This window comes from Martes martes, assembly GCF_963455335.1.
Source record: "Martes martes genome assembly, chromosome: 9".
Taxonomy (NCBI): domain Eukaryota; kingdom Metazoa; phylum Chordata; class Mammalia; order Carnivora; family Mustelidae; genus Martes; species Martes martes.
Genome location: NC_137896.1, coordinates 119,775,674 through 119,801,028, shown reverse-complemented (window position 1 = coordinate 119,801,028; position 25,355 = coordinate 119,775,674). Strand labels below are relative to the sequence as shown.

The 25,355-nt window shown below is 42.5% G+C and overlaps 1 protein-coding gene across 2 annotated transcripts in view; it reads right to left on the bottom strand.

Moving 5' to 3' along the window:
• DTNB (dystrobrevin beta) overlaps positions 1-19,945 on the bottom strand; it is a gene marked incomplete at its 3' end in the record, with an annotated part of 122,573 nt that extends 102,628 nt beyond the window's left edge. The window contains exon 1 of one of the 2 annotated variants that reach the window (XM_080814469.1): positions 19,747-19,945. The remainder of the gene's footprint in view (positions 1-19,746) is intronic. The other variant, XM_080814470.1, reaches the window with a different exon arrangement.
• Between the last annotated feature and the right edge of the window lie 5,410 nt (positions 19,946-25,355).

The window sequence follows — 25,355 nt, the reverse complement described above, 5'->3', positions numbered from 1 at the left end:
CCTACGTGTATTTAGGCCAACACATTCCAGCTTCAGGGGTCCTAATCACCCTACTCAGGAGCTTAAAAAACACCAGGACACAAAGTGAACTAAGTCAGAGAAAGAAAAACAAATACCATGAACTCATTCATAGGTGGAATCTAGTAATACAAAAAAGAGTCAAGTTCACTACAGAAGCAGAGTAGAATAGTGGTTTCCAGGGGCTGGAGGTGGGGGAAATGAGAAGACAGTGATCGAAGGATATAACCTTTCAGTTATTGGATGAATGAGTTCTGGGGATCAAATGTATACCACGGTAAGCGTAGTTGATAATACTGTATGAAAATGTATACTTGAAATTTGATAAGAGAGACCTTAAACCACCAAAGAGGTAACTGTGAAGTGATAGTTGTGTTAATTAACTCAATTGTGGTAATCATCTAATAAGATATACATATGTCAAATCATCACATTGTACACTTTATATACATACAATTTTATCAATTACACCTTGATAAAGCTGGGGGGGGAATTAACAATACACTTGAGCATCTTTCCATGCCATTGAGCACTCTTCAAAAACATAATTTTGAATGGCAGAATGGAGTTTTCTTATCCAAGCCTTGGTAGTTGGCAATTATTTACAATTATCTACTACTTTAAGCAATGCAACAATAAATATCTTTGAAGCAAAACTAGTAATTAAAAAAAGGAACACAGCCTTAGTCTACAAAATGTAAAAAAAAACAAAAACAAAAACAAAATAGCACCTTAGCTATGAGAATGTAAGCAAAGCTTTTTCAATCAAAAAAGAGTTGAAACCATAAGCCCCTAAAAGAGGCTGTTTAATATCTTAAGCCCAAAGTCAAACAGAATAAATGAGTTTTTAGACACAACACCCCCAATCCATGAAAGAAAAAAATTGATAAGCTGAATCTTACCAGAATTAACCATAAGGCAAGAGAAACTAAGATCAAAAAAAAAAAAAAAAGGAAAAAAAACTGCTAAGATAATGAAAAGACAAGCCCTAATGTGAAAGAAATGTTTTCAAAACATATCTGATAAAGGACTTATATTCAAAGTATGAAAAGAACTCTTCAAACTCAACAATAAGAAAAGAGCCCCCCACCCCATGCCCCTACCTCCCTACATAAATAATCTTTTTTTTAGAAAAGGGGGTGCCTGGTGGCGCAGTCCATTAAGCATCTGACTCTTGGTTTCAGCTCAGGCCCTGATCTCAGTGTCATGAGACTAAGCCCTGCGTTGGGCTCCATGTTCAGTGCAGAGCCTGCTTAAGACTCTTTCTTGGGCGCCTGGGTGGCTCAGTGGGTTAAGCCTCTGCCTTTGGCTCAGGTCATGATCCCAGGGTCCTGGGATAGAGCCCCACGTCCGGCTATCTGCTCAGTGGGGGGCCTGCTTCCCCCTCTCTCTGCCTGCCTCTCTGCCTACTTCTGATCTCTGTCTGTCAAATAAATAAATAAAATCTTAAAAAAAAAAAAAAGACTCTTCCTTTGGGCTCCCTGTTCGGCAGGGAGTCTGCTTCTCCCTCTGACCCTCCCCCCTCTCATGCTCTCTCTCTCTCTCTCTCTCAAATAAATAAATCTTAAAAAAAAAAAAAAGACTCTCTCTTCCTCTCCCTCTGCCCCTACCTCCCCAAATAAATAAATCTTTAAAAAAAAGAAAAGAGCCCAATTAAAAAATGATCGAAAGATCTGGATATCTCACCAAAGACGACATATAACTGAAAAATAAGTACATGAGAAAATATTCTATATCATTATCATTAGGAAATTATAAATTAGAACATGATGAGGTACTACTATATGCCCGTTACAATGGCTAAAATTTTTTTTTTAAATGGCAATACCAAATGTTGACAGGAATGTAGAGCAACAAGAACTTCCATCTACTGCGAGCAACATGCAGAAACAGCCACTGAGGACGACAGGTGGGCAGTCTCTACAAAGCTTATCACAGTCGTAGGACCAGGTGAACCAGCAATAGCACCACAAGGTGCTAGTTGAGTTGAAAATTTATATTCACACAAAACCTGCATCCAGATGATTACACCCAGCTTTAGTCGCAATTGCCAGATAATGAAAGCAACCAAGATGCCCTGTAATGGTGAACAGATAAACAAACCAGGGTACTTCCCCAATGGTTCAGCAATAATATGTGAGCTACCAAGCCATGCGAAGACACAGAGGAAGCTTAAAATATATTGTTAAGTGAAAAAAGCGAGTCTGAAATGACTACACACCATGTCCAATTTTACGACCTTCTAGAAAAACAAAACTATACAAATGGTAAAAATGATCAGCGGCTACCAGAGATCTGGGGAGAGAGCAAGAGGAATGAATAGGTGAAACACGGGGGAGTTTTTAGGGTGGTGAAACGTCCGTATGATACTGGAATGGTGGATCCATGACACCATACATTTGTCCAAACCGATAGAAATTTCAGAGTGAACCTTAACATATGTAAATTTTTTAAAAAATTCTTATACTGTCAGAGGATCTCAGAATGAAATGCAGAATGTGACAAATAGCTGAACTGTATTACGAATGTCTGACACAACCTCCCTCAGGAAGGTAAGGGGAAAACGAGTCACCTAAGTAATTCTGGGAATAAATGGAGTCTATAAGGCCAAAGGCAAAGCAAAATATACGTAAGTACTGTACTTCAGTTTCCCACAGGTTCTAAGCTGACAATTCTGATACTAGTACGCAGGTGTACTGCAGCTGAACACTGAAGCTAATGGATGGCAGATGGTGGAGTGGTGAGGTTACAGATAAGCAAGATGAGAAGCGAGAAATTCCACATGGTAATGGATTACAACCAGAAACATCAGTACAAGTTCATGTTACCTTAACAGAGATACAGGTAGTTACACATGGAAGCATTTGTAGATATGTGTACATATATGTGGGTTAGTATACACATATACACATCCTTGCTCTAGGCCTAGAAACAACAATATCCCAGTAACGATGAGCACACCTAGTGCCCTAATTTGGGGGTATAACACCATTCTCCGAGAAAAGGAACCAGGGCTCCTTGGAGAAATGGCTGAGGCAGGAAATATACAACATGAACCCCGGAGCTTCTTGAAAATCAGTAAGTTCTGGGGCATCTGAGTGGCTCAGTCGGTTAAGCGTCTGCCTCAGCTCAGGTCATGATCTCAGGGTCCTGGGATAGAGTCCTGCATCGGGTTCCCTGCTCAGTGGGGAGCCTGCTTCTCCCTCTCCCTCTGCCTGCCGCTCTGCCTACTTATGTTCTCCCTGTATCTGTCAAATAAATAAATAAAATCTTTTTTAAAAAGAAAGGAAATAAGTTCTGGGGAGGGAAAAAAACATATGACAGGAGCGTATCAAAGGAACACAGAAGCCAACTGACAGCTCTCAACGGACAAAATTAGAATAATTTCAGCAACAACATTAAATAGTATTAAATATCTTTAAGCTGATACTGATATAAATGAGTAAATAGATTAACAAATGAAGAATCGACAAATACCCTAGGCAGTAGGATTCCAGATTTTTTATGTAGATCCTCTGCCCTAGAAAAAGTGGAGCATAACCCCCGACTCCTTAAGTGTGGGCTGCACAGAGTGACTTCCTTCCAAAGAGGAAAAGGGAGAGGGACAAATACCCTGACAGTGGAGAAATCTGACAAACACGACCTCAGCCAGGTGCTTGAGGTCAACAGTGACTCATTACGGAGACAGGATGTACCCCTGACATGATGTGATGAACATGGCATTTTACTTCTGGGGTCTTCCGCCCCAAAACCCATAAACCCAGTCTAATCATGAGAAAAACAGGCAAATCTCAATTGAGGGGAAAATATACAAAATATCTAACCAGCACTCCTCGTATCTGTCAAGTTTTATCAAACACTGGATGAGAAAAGCCTAAGAAACTGACGAAGCTGAGAGAAGTCTAAGGAGACGTCGCACCTAATTATAATGTGGAATCCTGGACAGGATTCTAGAACAGAAAAATTCCAGGAGGAAACACTACAGAAATCTGAATAAAACATGATTTCAGTTAATAAGAATACTTCATCACTGGTTCATTAATTGTAACAAATGAACCACACTAATGTAAGACGTTCATAAGAGAAGGAACAGGTATTAGGTACATACAGGTACTCCAGATTATAGTTTAATTCATCAGTAAATCTAAAACTGTTCTTAAAAAAATTTGTTTTAAAACAGAACAATTACATATTTACTTTCCTTTATTCTCTTAACTGATTCAAAAAGCAATTATATAGGGGCGCCTGGCTGGCTGGCTCAGTCAGTGAAGCATGCAACTCTTGATCTCAGGGTTGTGAGTTCAAGCCCCATGATGGGCATAGAGATTACTTAAAAATAAAATCTTTAGGGGCATCTGGGTGGCTCTGTCGATAAGCATCTAGCTCTTGATTTTAGTTCAGGTCACGATCTCAGGGTTGTGCGACAGAGGGTCCCACCCACCATGTGAGTCAGCCCTCGGCATGGAGTCTGCTTATCCCTCTCCATCCCCCTCTGACCCTCCCCCCTTACATCCCCATGCCTGGCTTGCACTCACATGGCACTCTCTCTCTCTCTCTCAAATAAGTAAATCTTTTTTTTTTTTTAAGATTTTATTTATTTAACAGAGAGAGATCACAAGTAGGCAGAGAGGCAGGGAAGCAGGCTCCCTGCTGAGCAGAGAGCCCGATGCAGGGCTCGATCCCAGGACCCTGAGATCATGACCTGAGCTGAAAGCAGAGGCTTTAACCCACTGAGCCACCAGGCGCCCCAATAAGTAAATCTTTTAAAAAATAATAAAATCTTTAAAATAAAAAGCAATTGCGTAGGGGTGCCTGGGTGGCTCAGTAGGTTAAGCATTTGCTTTCAGCTCAGGTCATGATCTCGGGGTCCTAGGATCAGGCCCCGTGTTGGGCTCCCTGCTCAGTGGGGAGTCTGCTTCTCCCTCTCCCCTCCTTCCTCGCTTGTGCTCTCTCTCTCTGTCAAATAAGTAAATAAAATCTTTTAAAAAAAAAAACCAATTGCATAAAACAGTATCTATAACATCATATTGTTGGGCCTATAACATATAGAATTCCCTGAGAAGACATAACAATCCTAAATGTCCACATACCTAACCCAAGTGCCTCACAATACACTTAGCAAAAATGGATAGAACTGAAAGGAGAAATGGACAAACCCACACTTCCATTTCAAGATTTCGATTCTCCTCTATGACCAGTACAAGTAGAAAGTCAAGATGAATATGAAGGACTGAACAACACCAGCAGCCAACTAGAGCTAACTGATAATTAGCAGATGTCCCACCCGATAATGGTAAAACACAAATTCTTTCCAAGGGCCCAAGAAGCATGCATCACCAAATTCAGAAGAGTGAACACCTCTGGAGATGGAAGCAGAATGACAGGCCGCAGAGGGACACCAGCTCTATGTGGCTATGTTTTATTTAGTAGACCAGGTTTTGGGCACCATGTATTATTCTTTATACCTTATAGGTCCTAGCTCACCATGAAATGGTAAGTCATTTACTTGGAGTATATTCTCTGATAAATCTTTTCTTTAGCGGGTGGGGGGTGGGGGAGGAAGGACTCCATATGTTTTTATTATTGAAACAGAGTATATTAAATACCACAAGCTCTGTACTTTTATCCAAATGTACATGAACTCTTGCAAACTCCAGATCTGATATAAAACTTATTATTTTGATCTTTAGCAATGTCTTCTGTAAGTATTCCAACAAAGAATGCATTTTAGTCACCAAACTGAAGTTATTGATTTGACTATGTGGTTTTTCAGCTACTTTTACCAAAACAGGGAAAGCAAAGGTTTATGGCTTTTTGTCTTTCACTCCTAAAGTAAGAAATCTCCAAAGAATCTTCTAAAAATGTATCACTAACTTAATAATCTTTAATATTCTAGATTCACTGGCTCATGACTATAATCAACATTGCAAATTTCCAGTAAGTTTGTCTTCATATACCAAATGCTTAGTTTTAAAATACCAACTGAGAACAGTAGCCTCATACTATCATTAGGGAATATCTTAAGATACAATGTACTCACAGTGCATATACACCCATATATCAAATAATATTTAATAATTTTTTACGGATTCCTCTTCAATCCGCTTAGATCATTATAGTTTTATACTTTGCATTAGACTGATAAGCCAATAATATAAATAAATGTATCAGCTCTGCATTTTTCTTGTTGTTCATATGTCCTTGCATTATTCGATCTTCAGCTGAATCTGAAACTTCAACCTGCAATTTCTTTGCAGGAATCCTTTAAGCCCTTTGTCTTTTCAGCAAGGTTCATCTAACTGAAATCAGATAATATAATCTGCAATACCGCTAACCCAGGCAGCGATGAACTTTGATACGTCCGAACATATTAACAAACAGAGGAAGCTCACAGGATGGGCCCCTCTAGGCTGTGGTGTCCCCAGTACCCCCTGCCAGGTTACTGAGCTTACAAAACCTGATCTCTATCTCCAAACATACAGACGGAGTACAGTGTCAACCTATGGATGAAATATTGTAAAAGCTCACTGCCCATATTTTGTTAGACCCTACCTGGACAATCATTTTGCACATGTCTCCCACTCTAGAAACCACTGCTGTTTAAAAAAAAATTTTTTTAGTTGAAAAAAATTTTAAAAACCTAGAATGAGAAAATGGGACTCTGCTAGGTTTGAGGAACAAATGAGTAACATGGGTGGCAGAATTAGATGGAGAAATTTAAAGCGTACGTCGTTAGATAACTTGGCCTAAGGTTACAAAGTTAGTAATTTGTGGAATTAGGCAACCAACCCATGTGACACTAAAGCCTACTCTCTTTCTTTTGTGCCACATTGCCCCCTCCAGGGCAAATATGACAAGTCCAGGAGTGAGGAAAATACAGGTCCACAAACCCCGGGGTTAGATGAGACTTCGTATTAACAGTTAAAGGAGTGTGGAGATCAGTGCAACAAAACGCCTGGACCCTTGTTCGTCCTATCTAGGAAGCAATATGCTCCAGAGATGGACTAAATCCGCAAGCAGAAGAGACGAAAGGAAAAGACTATCAGGAAGAAAGCAGCCTCTAGAAATGTTTCCAGAATGTCTCTGTAATACACCCAAGTGTCAATAAATATCCTTCATTTCCCTTGCATGTTTTTGTTAAAGTTTTAACCCTTCCAGCTCTCAGTTACATCAAAGCATCCAGGTAACAAAACTTCTTGAGCAAATTCACTGTCTCACACAAAACTCCTGTCAGTTTTTCTCTGGATGCGTATTTATATAAGGAATCAGAGATAAGAGAGATTGTCACTAATTAGTACTTACTTAATGTAAACAGCCTTTACTTAATGTAAAGAGCCTAATAAATATTAGCTCCTATTATTATTATCATTATTATTGATCTTGTTATGTAACTACCCTCTTGGAAGATGCATAGACTAGAATTCTATAGGCAAGACTTCTTCCTAATTTACAATTCTTCTGATTTATTTAAAGGTACAGAAATATTAGGGCACCTGGCTGGATCAGTTGGAAGAAGATGCGACTCTTGATTTTGGGGTCATGAGTTTGAGTCCCATGTTGGATGTAGAAGTTACTAAAAATATAAAATAGACTTCAAGAAAAAAACAGTGGTATAAAGGCATAGACTTGGAAGAAGAGTAAATACTTTGTTATCAATCATTTGCAATACTTTAATTTGGAATAGAGGAAAGGTTCTAACAAAAGTGAAAGGAGGTATATATGTAGAAATGCAAAGTGTCCAAAGAATCAGAGGAAGAATATAATAGAAAGTAAGCCACTGAAAGAAGAAACAAGTGCCAATAGTGTGCTTAAGACAGACCTCCTAGTTTCTCCTAAAACCTGCTATGGGTTGCTTAGTTAATAAGAGGAAATTTTGGCTCTAAGCATGGCTACTAAAACTACTTACCTAATGAGGAAACACTAAAAGCATATGAATAAAAGGTACACTCTTGAAAGGACATGCAAAGCTAGTTTTCAGTCATATTTCAGAAAACATACCCTTGCTAGTTATGTCTATAGTTAAGCTTATCCCTAGAGACCTTTTTTTTTTTTTTAAGATTTTATTTATTTATCAGAGAGAGCACAAAGCAGGAGGAGCGGCAGGCAAGGGAGAAGCAAGCTCCCCAGTGAGCAGGGAGCCCAACATGGGGATCCATGCCAGGACCCCCAGGATCATGACCTGAGCTAATGGTAGACACTTAACTGGCTGAGCCACCCAGGCGTCCCCCTGAAGACTTTTTTTTTAAAGGAAGATATTAAGAATGCCCTTTTCAAATGACTTTTTAACTAATGAAAAGAAAATAAAACCAATTAAATAGCAGTGTGCAATGGTGGCTCCCTGGCTCAGCTGGCAAAACATGCGACTCTTGATCTCAGGGACTGTGAGCTCAAGCCCCACATTGGGTGTGCAGAGTACTTAAAAATAAAATCTTAAAATAATTAACAAATAGCAGTGTGCAGCCTTCACATCAAAATCCAAGATGTTAACAATTCCTTCTCTGTGTTCTCGTATCTTTAATTTCAGTTAACACATTTGTAGTGACGCTTATGAGCTACAAAAAAAACAAAGCAAAACAATGGAGAATCAGAATGGGAGGGCTTAGAAATGACCTAACCCAGACCCCAAATTTTGAGCATCCAAATAAATGTCTTGTCCCAAGTGACAGTTATACTTCACAATAAAGAAATGGAAACAGAGGGGCGCCTGGGTGGCTCAGTTGATTAAACGGCTGCCTGCAGCTCAGGTCATGATCCCAGGGTCCTGGGATCAAGTTCTGCATCAGGCTCCCTGCTCAGTGGAGAGCCTGCTTCTCCCTCTCTCTCTGCCTACTTATGCTCTCTCTCTCTCTCTCTGTCAAGTAAGTAAATAAAATCTTTTTAAAAAAAAGAAAAGAGGGGCACCTGGGTGGCTCAGTGAGTTAAAGCCTCTGCCTTGGGCTCAGGTGATGGTCCCAGGGTCCTGGGATCAAGCCCCGCATCGGGCTCCCTGCTCAGCGGGGAGCCTGCCTCCTCCTCTCTCTCTCTCTGCCTGCCTCTCTGCCTACTTGTGATCAGTCTGTCAAACAAATAAATTTTTAAAAAATAAATAAATAAATAAATAAAAATAAAAATAAAAAAAGAAAAGAAAAAGAAATGGAAACAGAAACCCAGAACCCCTAACTCTTGGTCCATTATACCACCTTTCTATATTAGTATAAAATGTAGTAAAAATTATAAACCAATATGAACAAGACAGTGCAGCAGGAAAAAAAGGTAAATGATGAAAACAAGCAAATCACAGAAGAGGAAATCTAAAATCTAAAAACATCGAGCAATGTTCGACCTCACTAGTAATCAGTAAAACCTATATTAAAAACCAAAGTAAGATTATATTGTTCATCCAGCAGATCTGCAGCAAACATTAGAAAGCCTAATAACACTAAGGATTGGCAGAGCAGGGAAGCAACAGGAACCACACACCCCTGGTGTGAATGTTAACTGGTAAAAGCACTCAGAGCGGAACTGAGTGACACCCACTGAAGTTGAAGATGTGCACGGCACACGAGCCAGTGCTTTCCTCCTAGGTATATGCTCTAAAAGACATGCATGTGTGCACCAGGAAATGTGGCAGGAATATTCACTGCAGCATTATTTGTAACAACAACAACAAAAATCCAGAAGAAATGAATTGCCAATCCATAGGAAACTATAAAAGTAAATTGTGACATAGTCAAAAACTAAAATTCTACTCTGCCAAGATGAGAGTGGTACAGCTACTTTTATCCACATAGATGAGTCTCACAATATTGAGAGGGGTGAGAAAAGATAAGTTACAAAAATAATTAATACTGTTATTATAAATTTTAAATGCAAAATAATATACATTTAGGGCTATTTCCATATGTAATAAAAGCATGAAAATATGCACAGGAATGAAAAGCATCAAATCCAGAACAGTAGTTGCCTTGAAAGGGGAAGAGAATACAACTGGGAAGGAGTTACATGAGGGTTCAACCTCAAAAGGAGCCCGGTTTCTTGAGCAGTGTGTACACAGGTATGCACTATTTTATTCTCCATATCTTTTTGAAGGTCAGTGTTTCATAATGTTCACAAAATTAAAATAAATTCAAGGTCCAACCAAAATAGTTTACTCCAGAGCCCACATGCTTACCCAGGACACTACTCTTTCTATGTTTCTTTAAGAAAGATTTAGTCATTATATGAAATCTCTCAAGATGTAAAACATCAGACTGGGACAAAGTAATCAAGTATCTAACTAAAGAAAAAGTCTCTTAAGGAAATCGTATTGGAGACACAAAGCAGTCCTGTCGTCCTGCTCAGGAATCATGTGGCTAAGCCAAAACACAAAACTCAAATTGAACTGGAATAACAGTCTTTTTTGTTTTTTATTTTTTTTAAAGATTTTATTTATTTATTTGATAGAGAGAGATCACAAGTAGGCAGAGAGGCAGGCAGAGAGAGAGGGGAGGAACAGGCTCCCTGCTGAGCAGAGAGCCCGATGTGGGACTCGATCCCAGGACCCTGAGATCATGACCTGAGCCAAAGGCAGAGGCTTAACCCACTGAGCCACCCAGGCACCCTATTTTTTATTTTTTTTAAGATTTTATTTATTTATTTGACAGATAGAGATCACAAGTAGGCAGAGAGAGAGAGAGGAGGAAGCAGGCTCTCCGCCAAGCACAGAGCCCGATGCGGGCCTCGATCCCAGGACCCTGGGACCATGACCCGAGCCGAAGGCAGAGGCCTTAACCCACTGAGCCACCCAGGCGCCCAACAGTCTTTTTTAAAGACAGCACATGGAAAGAATTTTGAAGTCTGCCCTGGGTTCCAATACCACCCAGGTCACTGATCAGCTGTGTGGCCCTAAAGAAGTTTTAACTTCTCTGAGCTCAGTTTCCTCACCCTTATACTCAAGATACCATACCTAGCTTCCAAACTTGTAAAGATTAAAGAATAGTCCTTATCTATGAAAAGCACCTGATACACTATAGCCTCACAATAAATAATATTATTACTTGCAAAAAAAAGTCTCTCTCTGGCAAGAGGAGACAGAGCAGAGAGAAAAGTTAAAAGGAAGGAGTAAAGAGTCTACAAAAAGAAGCAAGGAAGAAGTTGGAATGGCTAGGAGCGGAATAAATCCTGTAGAGTCCCAGAAGTTACCAAAAAAATTGTTTTAACTGAGGACTATTTCATTATAGTGAAGCTTAGTTACAAGAATATTTAGCCCAGACCTGATGATTACAGCATTTCAGTCCTGTATTAGCTTATTTATAATGTTGTTAATATACAAAAAATCAAGATCAAAATTAGTTTTTCTGAAGATTTATTTTGTTAAAAATGCATTATCAAATAAATAATATACAACATATGTTTCTCTCAGTTATCTACAACTCAGAAAGTTGTCTGTCCTCTTATATTAAGGAGAAAACTGATAATTCCAACAAATGCAAAAAAAAAAAAATCCACAACCAATAAAAACACAAACCAGGGGCACCTGGGTGGTTCAGTCAGTTAAGCATCTGCCTTCAGCTCAGGTCATATCTCAGGGTCCTGGGATTGAGCCTGGGGCTTCCTGCCCAGTAGGGAATCTGCTTCTCCCTCTTCCTCTGTCCCTGCTCTTGTTCTCTCTCTCTCTCTCTCTCAAATAAATAAATAAACTCTTAAACACACACACACACACACACACACACACACGCAAACCAGGACACCTAGCTGGCTCAGTCGGAGAAGCATACCACTCTTGATCTCGAGGTTGTGAATTCAAGCCTCTGTGGGGTGTAGAGATTACCTAAATAAATGAAACTTTAAAAAAAAAAACAAAAAAACTAAGAACAGATGAAAACTTCCATAAATTGACAAAAGAAATCTACCAATAACTTTCAGTAAGTATCATATCTAATAGTGAAACACTGGAAGCATTCTCATCCAGGAAAAAGATAAAAATGCCTATTATCATCACTGCTATTCAACTTTAGTGCTGGAGGGTCCAGGCATTGCAATAATACAAACAACAAAATAAGTGGTATGAAGATTAGAAAGAAGCCTGGTCAATTAAGTCTTCTAATCAAAGTAGCCCAGTAAGTAAACATTTTGATGCATCCCCTGCACTCCAAATACACACCAATAGATAAAATACTTTTTAAATATATTTTTAAGTGACTTGGGGCACCTGCCTGGCTCAGTCGGTAGAACACATGACTCTTGATCTCAGGGTTGTAAGCTCGAGCCCCACGTTGGGTAGAGAGATGACTTTAAAATTAAACCTTAAAAATAAATATACCTATATACATATATTTTTTAATGGCTTAAGCAGGTCCAAAAACAAGATAAAACTCCATTTGGATCAGAAACAAAACATATACACAAATATGTGAGTGGGGCTGAAGCTACAGGCTTGCTGGATGCTGAGAGCAGAAGCAGGTGCATACCTTCTGCAGGGCGACAGTGACACAAAATAACAGTGGAGAAACAGGAGACATCTGAGCTAGACTCACTGCTTAAAGCCAAGGATGAGGCTGAGCTGAAAGGAAGCTACAAAATATTGCTGTCAGTCTCTGCCTAGAGCTACGGTTTACATAATGCTCTAGGCCTAGAAAAGTAGGAAGAGAAAAACACAGCCTCATGACCAGGAACTGAACCAAGACATTCACACACTCTGTGAATCGATCTAAAATAGCCCCAATGATCTCCAAGAGTAGGACCCCCCACAACCCACCACTATTATATCTGATTTCTTGACTATGGTCCAAAAAGTCGATGGGAACATCTGAAGTATCACCACACAGAGAAGGGTGAGCACAGAAATGAGGAAAACAAAATCAAAAGCACTCACACTCGAATGAATCTGTAAACAAAACTTCAAAAGACATAAAGAAATATAAGCTAAGAAAGACAGCCAACAAAAGCAACAATTCGAATATGAATTCATTCCAGATGAAGTTTAATTTTAGAGAACAGTCTGACAAAGACTTATTTTTTTTATTTTTATTTATTTTTTTTTAAAGATTTTATTTATTCATTTGTCAGAGAGAGTGAGCACAGGCAGACAGAGAGGCAGGCAGAGGCAGAGGGAGAAGCAGGCTCCCCGCTGAGCAAGGAGCCCGATGCGGGACTAGATCCCAAGACCCTGGGATCATGACCTGAGCCAAAGGCAGCTGCTCAACCAACTGAGCCACCCAGGCGTCCCCAAAGACTTATTTTTTAAGTACATTTAGGGTGCCAGGATATAAATTTCTTTAATTATTGGGAATGCAAAACTGTACAGCCACTTCAGAAGGCAGCGAGGTAGTTTCTTATAAAGCTAAACATACACTTACTGTACAATCCAGCAAAAATGCTCCTACGTATTTACTGAAAAGAGTTGAAAACCTGTGTCCAAACAAAAACCTGAACCTGAATATTTAGACATTTTACTTATAATTGCCCCAAATTGGAAGTAACCAAGACGTCCTCCAATAGGTAAATGGATAAAGAACCTGGTACCAGAGTACTATTTAACAATAAAAAGAAATGTTACCCCGATATTTATAGCAGCATTATCAATAACAGCCAAACTACAGAAAGAGTCCAAATGTCCATCGACTGATACATGGACAAAGAAGATATGGTATATACACTGGAATACCACTCAGTCATCAAAAAGAATGAAATCTTGCCATTTGCAATGACACGGATGGAGCTAGAGTGTATTACGCTATGCAAAATAAGTCAGTCAGAGGAAGACGAGTACCATATGATTTCACTTGTGTAATTTAAGAAACAAAATGGATGAACATATGGGGAGGGGGAGAGAGAGAGAAACAAGTCATGAGATACCCTCAACTACAGAGAACAAACTGAGGGTTGACGAAGGCGGTGTGGGGGGATGGGAAAGAGGGGTAATGGGTATTAAGGTGGGCACTTGTCATGATGAACACTGGGTGCCGCATGTAAGTGATGAACCACTGAACTCTACTCCTGAAGCCAGTATTGAACTGTATGTTAACTAGAATTTAAATTTTAAAAAGAAAAAAATGAGCTATCAAGCCAAGAAAAGACATAGAGGAACCCTGAATGCATATTGCTAAGTGAAAGAGAACAGTCTGGAAGACTACAATACTGTATCATTTCCAACTGTATGTCATTCTGGAAAAGGCAAAACTATAGACACAGTAAAATAATCAGTAGTTATCAAAACTCAGGAGGAGGGAGGAAGGAATGACTAGATGGAACACAGGGGATTTTTAGGGCAATGAAATTATTCTGACGGTGCGACGACATTACATGAAATGTCATGTGCTGACATTAATGATGCATGACATTTTGCATTTGTCAAAATCCACAAAACACAAAGGACACAAAGAGAAGCCTAATATATCCTATGACCTTAAATTAGTAATAATGTATCAACATTGATTCATCAGTTATAACAAAGGTACTACACTAAAACAAGATGTTAATAACAGGAAAAACTGCACACGGAGAAGAAAGGGTATATACTCTCTACTATCTATCCATTTTGGTCATATTCAGTCACGTATATAATTTTTTTTAAAAACCATGGATATTTGGGTATATACACAAAAGAATGGAAAACAGGGACTTGAGCAGATATTTGAACACCTGTGTTCGTAAGAGCATTATTCACAACAGACAAAAGATAGAAACAACCCACGTCCACTGATAGATGAATGAATGAACAAATGTGTACATACATGCAATGGAAGAGTATTTAGCCTTAAAAAAGAAGGAAATCCTGACAGATGCTACAATATAAATGAACTCCAAAGACATGCTAACTGAAATAAGCCAGGCAAAAGGACAAATACTGTATGATTCTACTTGGCATGAGGTACCTGGTAGTCACATTATAGAGACAGAAAGTAGAATGGCGGTTGCCAGGGGCTGAAGGGAGGTGAGACTAAGGAGGCGGTGTTTAATGGGTACAGAGTTTCAGGTGGGGAAGATTAAAAAGTTCTGGAGATGGAAAGTGTTGATGGTTACACAACAATGTGAAGGTACTAAATGCCGCAAATGTACATTTACAAATGGCTAAAATGGTAAACTGTATGTCATGTATATTTTACAATTTAAAAAATGAGACAAGGTGCTGAAAAACTGGTTATCCAAATGGGGGAGGAAGGCCTCCTTCATTATACCACATAGAAATTCCACATGGAAAGCAAAACTTTAATTTAATTTTTTTTAATTTACATTACAAAATTACAATTTAAATCTACACCCAATGTGGTGCTCGAACTCACAACCCCAGATCAAGCATCACATGCTCTTCCGACTGAGCCAGCCAGGCACCACTTTTTTAATTTTGGAAGAAAATATAGAAATATAGAATTCATACCTGGAGTAGAGAAAATTTACTTAAACCAAACACACACAGGGGCATCTGGGTGGCTCAGCTGGTTAAGTGCCTGACTTTGGCTCAGGTCATTATCTTGGGGTCCTTGGACTGCGCCCTGCATCAGGCTCCCCGCTCAGCAGGGAGTCTGCTTGTCCTTCCTTGTCCATCTCCCTCTCCCTCTGCCCCAACTCACACTTACTCTCTCTCGCTCTCAAATAAATAAATCTTTAAAAAAAAAAAAGATACAATAGAACCTTTTTTTGAATTAAAGGGAATTTTTTTCATAAATATAACATTAAAATCTTAAACTTCCATACAAAGACTCTACCAACCATGCGGAAAGGCAAGCCTCAGACTAGCAGGATGCATCTACAACACACGTATCCATCAAAGAATCAGCATCCAAAGTAACACAACTGTCTGTTCCTCAGTGCACGAAGAATGAAAAAGGTAATTTAAGTCTCCACAACTGAACATTACCTAGCAGTTAAAAAAAAAAAAAAAATTTAACAAGAGCCACAAGTTCATGCTTAAATCTCCTGAATTAAAATATAAAATGTGCACCCCCTTGGCAATTCTACTTCTTTCATTCACTGCAGCAATGTCTGAAATGGCAAAGAGCTTAAGTGGCCTTTAATGAAGAGACGATTAAATAAACTATAGTACAATACACATACCACATAAGAGATCACATTGTAGTCAAGAAAAATCGGGTAGATACCTATGTTCCAACATGGAAAGATCTCAGACATTTTGTTAGGGGGAAAATGTTGCAGAACAATGTACAGTATCATGTCAGTAACTCAGGGGTAGAGGGAAATTCTGCTTTTTTTCTGTACTACCTATAAATAGATGAAAATGCAAAGGTCTGATAACCACAATTTCTGTAGAAAAGGGAGTGGGCCAAGGGGACATTTATTCTATTTGTATTATCTGAGTATTTTATAAGTGTGTGCTCATGAGCCATTCACAGCGCTGCAGTACACAGCCCCACGGACTGTGCCGGAGACAACTCCAGGAGGTACATCTGCAGGGATGCTGCTGGGAAGGGCACCCCCTACAGGTGGGCGATATACATCCTGCTCAACTAGACACCACAGCCCTGATGCTTGTGTAACTAGAAGTAAATAAAATGAGAGGGGTGGACTATAAACCAGCCTGAGGGAATTTTCTGGGATGATGTAAATTTCTATATCCTGATTGGGAGAGTGGTTACAAAGCATATACTTTTCAAAACTCATCCAACTGTACACAGACATCTGGGCATGTTATTGTATGTCAACTACATACTCATAAAGTTGATTTTAAAAGAAACATAAAGGGGCGCCTGGGTGGCTCAACAGGTTAAGCCTCTGCCTTCAGCTCAGGTCATGATCTCAGGGTTCTGGGATCAAGTCCTGAATCGGGCTCTCTGCTCAGCTCGGCGGGGAGCCTGCTTCCCCGTCTCTGCCTGCCTCTCTGCCTACTCATGATCTCTGTCTGTCAAATAAATAAATAAAGTCTTTTAAATAAATAAATAAATAATAAAAGAAACATAAATAGACAAATTACATTATCACTGGGAGAACCTGGAATAAGGCACCCAAAATTTCAGGACTAGGGTACCCCCAAACAAGAACTGATGGACTCCTGCTGGCTGTACTATGGAAATAAAGAGAAATTAACTTAGTTCTTCAAGGCTTACAGCACAAGATTAATCTATATTAATATTACCCTTGTTTTTTATATGTGGACATGAGGGCCCTTAAAAGATTTCTATTAAAGTCATAATTTTTTTTAAAAAAAGAAAGCCGTAAAATAAAAGGTAACTTGGCATTCTATTAGTTTTTTTTTTTTTTAAGATTTTATCTATTTATTCATGAAAGGCAGAGGCAGGGCAGAGGGAGACGTGGGACTCAATTCCAGGACCCTGGGATCATGACTGGAGCCAAAGGCAGACATTCAACCGACTGAGCCACTCAGGCACCATGTTGGTTCTAAGTCTAATTTTCTAAATAGGAAATCTGTCTCTCGTGCACAGTGGACACTCAAAAACCTTGCCAGCACACCTTTAACAACGTACCCTCTCCAAAGGTAATTCCACTTATGTATGATAAAAATCCTCATAGAACTCATAAAAGGTCAAGTTTTAATTTGGCAGACAAAGTAATCCAACAGGCACTGCAAGCCCAGGCACTGAAACAGCAGCTGGGAACTGGAGAACCCAGAAATCCAGCCACGGCAGACAACAGGTAGAACTGCAACCCTTACAGGAGAGCAGAGATACATTCTCTTACTGCAGATGGAAGATCCAAGAACCAGGATAAAAGAGGAAAAATGAGGTTGCCTAGACTAAAGTACTCTTCTTCCTCAAGTGACAGAAAAGAGAAGGGGCAGAATTGGATGATTTGAAGCAATGTCCCAAGGAGTAAGCTCCCACTGGCCAGTATGCAATAAAGATGTGGCAGGGTGGTGCCAAGACATCACCACTCCATCACCTTAGCCATCACTTTAAATCCCCAGACCTAGAAACCTGGGTTACCTTACATGACAAAAAAAAAGAAAGAAAGAAAAAGAAGAAGAAGAAAGGGGCGCCTGGGTGGCTCAGTTGTTAAGCATCTGCCTGCGGCTCAGGTCATGATCCCAGGGTCCTGAGAGGGAGCCCCACATTGGGTTCCCTGCTCAGCGGGAAGCCTGTATCTCCCTCTCCCTTTGCCTGCTGCTCCCCCTGCTTATGCTGTCAGACGAATAAATAAAATCTTTTAAAATAGTAATAAAAAGGGGTACCTGGGTGGCTCAGTCATTAAGCGTCTCCCTTCAGCTTAGGTCATGATCCCAGGGTCCTGGGATTGAGCCCTCCACCAGGCTCCCTGCTCAGTGGGAAGCCTGCTTCTTCCTCCCCCACTCCCCCTGCTTGTGTTGTTTCTCTCACAGTTTCTCTCTGTCAAATAAATAAAATCTTTACAGAAGAAGAAGAAGAAAAGAAAGCATATTTCAGGGGCGCCTGCGTGGCTCAGTGGGTTAAAGTCTCTGCCTTCGGCTCAGGTCATGATCCCAGGGTCCTGGAATCGAGCCCCACATCGGGCTCTCTGCTCAACAGGGAGCCTGCCCCCCCCCGCCTGCCTCTCTGCCTACTTGTGATCTCTGTCTGTCAAATAAATAAATAAAATCTTAAAAAAAAAAAAAAGCATATTTCAGGAACAGAGGAAGTCCATCAGCCATCCCTAACACCAAAGTAATTAATACTGTTTTGTGTAAAATACAGTAAAACCTTGCTTGGTTCATTCATTCACCCAACAACTATTTTTTGCCTGACTGCTGCGGGCCAGGCACTGTTCTTGTCATTGGGGATTTAGCAGTGATAGTCACAGAGCTTAATTCTAGGAAGGAAGGAAGGAAGGGAACTTCTTTTCTCTTTCCAAATTTCTTCTTCCCTTCTTCCCCTTTAAATTTTAGGGAGAATTGCCTTCAAAACTCTCCCAAATTTCTCCCACAAGCTCCTCTGACTCTTCTGCTTTATCCCCAAACCAAGCAATTTTTGGCTCCAATGCCCCAACACTGGGAGAGGACCAAAAAAAAAAGACCTCAAGTGAATGAAGTACGAGGTGAAATTCAATGCCACTTTGTATTCCACACGCAAACCTTCACTACCAAATTGTCAGCACCTACACAGCAAATTACAGTTGTGTTTTACACTGTTTTGTGTCCCCAGTGCTGACCACGGTTCTCTAACCCAAGGTAGCTAATCAATAAACGTCTGCTAGAAATGCTAGAAGGTCTTCCTAATCCCAAGGCCTGGCACAGGAATTTAACAGCAAGCATTTGTTAGCTCCATCCTGCCTCTTGTCAGGACACCTTCCTTTCAAAGGTGACCTCGGTTCACAGGTTCACTGTTAGGCGCCTCGGCAGTGTTTGGGGTGATGTGAAATACATTCCCTTCCCTCTGCCAGGGCCTAACTGCCTCACCTGCCCTCTGCCAGGACCTGCCTCCTGCGCCCCTTACAGCACCTAACGCACAGCCTCCCCCCAGCAAGCCGGGCTCCAGCAGCATCAGCCCAGAGCCCGCACCCCGGCCCCGCGCCCTGCGGCCAAGGTGCGCTCGGGATCCCGGAGACCCCCTCCCCGGCCCGGCGCTCAGAGCCCGGCAGCGCCGGCCCAGGGCTCCGCTCCATCCCCTCGGCTCGCCCCTCCAGGGCCGGGCGCGCGGCACCGTCTCCCCTCGCCGTGCGCGCGGTGCAGCGGCCCCGGCTCCCCGAGCCCCGTCCCCGCCGCTCCCCGCCCTGCACCCCCGCAGGCTCCGGAGGTCCCGGAGCTGCGCGGGCTCCTTCCCGCTCCTCGCGGGCGCGAGGCTACAGCACCCCGCTCCTCTCCCGCAGCCCGCGGCCGCCGCCGCGACCCCCCACCCCACTCACCTCCCGGCCGGAGCTGGGGACGTCGAGAAGGTCTCGGACGGCCGCAGCCTCCTCCGCCTCCTCCGGCCCGGCCCGGGCGGCTGAGGTGGCGGCGGCGCCCGCTCAGGCCCCGGAGCCGCCCCCGCGGCGAACGTTCTCAGGCGCTCGGCTCGCGCCGTTTCCCCGCCCGGCACGCGCAGCAAGCCCGCCCCCGGCGCGAGGGCGCGAGGGCGCGAGGGCGCAGGGCGGGGGGGCGGGCACGCGCCGCCTGCGCGAGCGCGCGGCCGGGGGCGGGGCTTCCGCCTCGCCGAGGAGGGGGCGGGCAAGCGGGCCGAGTTCCCTCCGAACCCCGCCCCCTGCAGACGAGCGGGACCCGCCCCCCACCCCCCGCCCCAGCTCGCCCGCCGGCGTGCGGACGCGCGGGGGAAACCTGCCCCCATCGGGCTAGCCCCGCACGCTGGAGGCGGGCGGCGGAGGTGCGTTTCGATTCCACAGGTATGTGCCGGGCAGCTGGATACTCGGTGCGCCGTGACTGTAAGGTAAAGAATGCAAAGAACCACCCCATGAATCATTCATCCGCGCCTCGAGCAAGAGATCTTACCCTGAGTGATTTTTCCAAATTAATTCAACTCGGGGAGGGTTTACTGAGCACCGACTCCGCGCCTAGCGCTGTACCAGGTGCTGTGTAGGTACACCGTCACGGTCACGGTCACGGCCCCTGGTCTCGAGGTGCGCATAATTTAGTGCAAAAGCAGCCGTGTAAACAACCCGGTCTGGTGACCCATGCAAAACCAAGCCCCATGGAGATGCTATGGGAGGGCAGAGAAGGAAGAGATTACTTCCGCCTGGACCGTGTGGAGGGGTTCTTGGAAGAGGTGGCATAGGTGTTCCACCCGGAAGGAAGAAAAAGAAAGACGTCCTAGGAGAAAAAAAAGGAGTGTATCCAAGGCTAGGTAGACAGCGTGGGTTCACCAACAGGTTCACCATCTCAACATCAGTGTGTTTTAATATTACCCATTTCTGATAGAATCGTTTCCAAACTGTGAGAAGTAGGAGATGATTCGAAATTAAAGACAGCTATGGTTTTTGTTTGTTTGTGTTTTTGTTTTGCTTTTTGATGGTTCCAAGGATCATTTTTCTTACCACTACTTAAGGCTCAGATCAGCAGTCCTTTAAGGACAGTCGCTATGTGAGTACCTGATGGAAGTCCCTAAGCCAAGAGCCCCCAAGCCAGTATGCTTTGCGTCTGGTTTTCACTGCTTTTTGGCACCTTCTGGTAAGGCAGACCGTGCCACCTCCTGCTGCTGTCTGCCTGCCTGCTGCCTTTAGAACATCCTCTTCCTCCTCCTCTCATTTTCCTATTTTTAAACTCCTATGGTGAAGGAAATTCTGCTAACCAACTTTGTTAAGTGAGGGTAAGCAGGTTCCTCAAAAAAGGGACATCACCTTCCACACGTGAATTTGGAGACTCTTTTGCTTGCTTAGAAGACTTTTTCACATGTGTGCAGAGTCTTGGCTGTGTTCTGAATATGTTAAGATACTCAGAATACAGGCAAGAGACATCTTGTTTATTCATTTACCACTTAGCAGGAACTATGTGGGAGGCTTTGAAAGGGTAAACATTGATCTTACCCTTTGGAGAAAAGATGTGTAAATGATGTAAAATAAATATGTCAATACTGTTTGCTGTATTTGCCCTATTGATTGAAACCAAAGTAATTCCAGTATGTGAGCTGGACTATAATAAACCACTCTTGGAATTAGCTCCTTTAAGTACGTTTCTATTAGCATCTCTCCTTCGCCGTTCTGTACCTCATCACCTCCCACATCCTCAGAAAACTCCTTTCAAACATATTTCGATCGTGCCCCAGCTCTCACTCCCAGAATTATCAACCACTCTCACCTTTTCCTTCACCATCTGCTGTGTTCGAGCTTTTCCTGTCCTCAAGAAAAAGAAACCCCTCTGTCCCTCTGCATTGTCTTCTAGGTACTGCTTGCTCCCTTTCTGTAGTTTCCTTCACAAACATCCTGAGAGCAGTTTGCACGCATTGCTGCCAACTCAGCAGCTTCTCCCTTGTCAGCCCACGGCTGTGGGACTTCTGTCCCCGCTACATCACTGCGCCACTCAGTCATTAAGGGCTTGCTTGATCCGAAATACCACAGGCTGTTTTTGAGTCTGTATCACTGGCTTTGGGTGGCATTTGACGACACAAAGCGCCCCACTCTTTTTGAAACTCGTTGGCCTTCATGACGTGACTTACCTCCTCACCCCTCTGACCCCTCCTGAGTCTCCCGGGTTCTGTTCTCAGCTTTCATTTCACCCCACACAATCTCCTGAAACCTTTCCACCCACTCCCTGCCTCCGCCTGCCACATAGGCCAGCAACTCCCAAGTTCATTATCTGGCTCAGACCACTCCTCTGAGCTCCACAGACACAAAAGCCTGCTGGATTTCTCCACCTGGATGTCCTACAGTCACCCCAAGCTCTACGTGTCTAAAACTCTTTAGGATCATTGTCTACTAAGTTCCCCAGTTCAGAACTGGGGAAGTCGTCCTTGAGTCCTTCCTTCCCAGCCCTACCGCGCTCAACGACGCTGCTGATTCTCCTCATAAAGAACTCTAGAATCTGTCCCTCACCTAGATTAATGCAATAGCCTTTGATCTTGTCCCTCTCCTATAGTCTCATTCCTTCCATTCCATATTCCATACTGCATGTCAGAAAAAACTTTCCAGAATGTGCTGCCTGGATATGTTGCTACTCAGCATGGCAGGCAACACCTTCCATTTAGCTAGCCCTTGTCTGTCTCCCCACTCCCTCTTTTGTCACTTCCCACACACATCCCATCCAAACTCCTGGAATGTTCCTACTTTCCCTTGCCTCGACAGCTTTGTGCTTATTTCTCTCTGGGTTTGGAATGTCATTTGAGTACAAGCAAAGAATGTCCAACATTGGTGTAGCTGAAGTTCCCCATATAATGAAACCTTCTGGAAATAAGAAAAAGTGAACCAACATAATGAAAGAGCCCCTGTGTACCTGGGGAAATCATCACAAAACAGTCAATTCTAAGAGCCAGCCTCTTTAAACTATTAGACAAAAATAAGAGTTTCCAAAGCCTCAGTGCAAAAAGCTCAAATTACTTAAAAGGGTAAGGCCATAAGGCTGCAGTACATTAAATTCTGCAAATTCTGCAAATTCTTTGTCCCTTCATTTGATCCAGGTTGACCCAAGTAAATTGTTTGACCAAAGAATGTGTGATGTATATGGGACTTCCAGGCCTAGATCATAAGGAGTCTGAAGAATCCACCCTCATCTTCGAGAACACTTGCTCTTGAAGCCCTGAGCCACAGTATGAAATATCTAACTCCCTTGGGCGCCTGGGTGACACAGTCGGTTAAGCTTCGACTCTTGGTTTCAGCTCAGGTCATGATCTCGGGGTCCTAGGATGGAGCCCCGCATCCAGTTCTGCGCTCTGAGTGGAGTCAGCTTGTGATTCTCTCTCCCCCTTCCCCTGCCCCTCCTACTCATGCAGTCTCTGTCTCTCTCTCTAAAATAAATAAATCTTAAAAAAAAAAAAACTCTAACTCCCATGGAGAGTCTCTGAGATGGCAGAGAGAGGGAGAGAGGTTAGACGGCCCTAGCCAATGTGAGTGAGGTCATTACGAATGTCCTATATTGGTTCAGCCGTCAGCTGAGTACCACTGAGTGACCCCCAGTTGAAGCTATGTGGAACAGAAGAATAATCCACCCAGACCCCCCCAAATTCCTGACCCCAAAGATTGTGAAATTACAAGCAAAATAGTTCTCTCCTTAAGCCATTATTTTTCTTTCTTTTTTTTAAGATGTATTTGTTTATTTATTTATTTGACAGAGAGAGATCACAAGTAGGCAGAGAGTAGGGGGGGAAGCAGGCTCCCTGCTGAGCAGAGAGCCCAATGCAGGGCTCAAGCCCAATGTGGGGCTCGAGCCCAATGCGGGGCTCAATCCCAGGACTCCGGGATCATGACCTGAGCCGAAGGTAGAGGCTTTAACCCACTGAGCCACCCAGGCGTCCCAAGCCATTACTTTTCAAGGTAGATGGTTTGTTATGGAATCTGGTAACCAAAATATCTGGCGTCAGACTTCTAAAGAGCAAAGCAAGGCAATAGTGATGCAGCATTTTCTAAAAACTCAAGCAAAGAAAATGCAAGCTATGGGATTTTGTATCCACCCATCCATGCTGGTTTTCAAGCACTGAACTCTATAGAGAAAAAAAGAGGGGAAAAAAAACCCTCTTTTTAAAATGCAGGAACTCGAAAAATAGTATGCACATAAGCCCATCTTAAGTATTTGCTAAAGCAGGGGTCAGCACATTTTCTCTAAAGCATCAGATAGCAAGTGTGTGGGGTTTGCAAGTCTAATATTCAGCGCTGCCATTGAAGCACAAAAGCCTCCATAGATACATACAAAGAAGTGAGTGTCACTATGTTCCAAATAAATTGGGTTTACAAAAATAGGCAGCCACAGGCACCGGGGTGGCTCAGTTGGTTAAGCGTCTGACTTGGTTTTGGCTCAGGTTGTGATCTCAGGGCCATGACGTCAAGCCCCACAATGGCTCCCTGCTCAGCAGGGAGTCTGCTTCTGTCCCACTCCCTCTGGTTCTCTCTCTCCCTAAAATAAACAAATAAAATCTTAAAAAAAAAAAAATAGCCAACTTAATTGACCCATGGGTTGCAGTTTGTCACTCCTATACTAGAGAAAAGAAACAGAGAAAGTTATTTCTCCCAAAAAACACAAGGCCCATATGATTTAAGAAAATAACATACTGTGACCAAGTAGGGTGTTCTATTAGTCTGCTAGAACTACCATAACAAAGTACCATAGATTGACCTGAAGAATAGAAATTTATTTCCTCACAGTTCTGGAGGCTAAAAGTCCAATATGAAAGTGCCAGAAAGATGCGGTGTCTGGGTGGCTCAGTCAGTAAGCCTCTGCCTTCAGATCAGGTCATGACCCCAAGGTCCTGGGCTTGAGCCCCACATCCGGCTCCCTGCTCCGGGAGGGAAGTCTGCTTCTCCCTCTCCCACTCCCCCTGCTTGTGTTCCCTCTCTCACTGTGTCTCTCTGTGTCAAATAAATAAATAAATAAATCTTTGGGGGGAAAAAAAGGAAAAGAAAGAAAGTGCCAGAAGGACTGGCTTCTTCTGAGGCCTCTCTCCTTGGCTTGTAGATAGCCTTCTCCTCACTGTGTCTTCACTGGATACTGTGAGTAACTGTCCTAAAGACACCAGTCATAGTGAAGTAGGGCCCACACTAATAACCTCATTTTATTTTTTATTTTTCTTTACTTACTTATTAGTTATCTCTATGCCCAATGTGGGACTCCAACTCACGATCCCAAGATCGAGTCGCATGCTCCTCCAACTGAGCTGGCCAGGTGCCCCCTAATGACCTCATTTTAATTTAAGTACCTTTTTCAAGACTTTATCTTCAAATATAGTCACATTCAGTACTGATTAGGACTTCAACAACCTAAGTATAAAGGCTTCGCATGCTCCTCCAACTGAGCTGGCCAGGTGCCCCCTAATGACCTCATTTTAATTTAAGTACCTTTTTCAAGACTTTATCTTCAAATATAGTCACATTCAGTACTG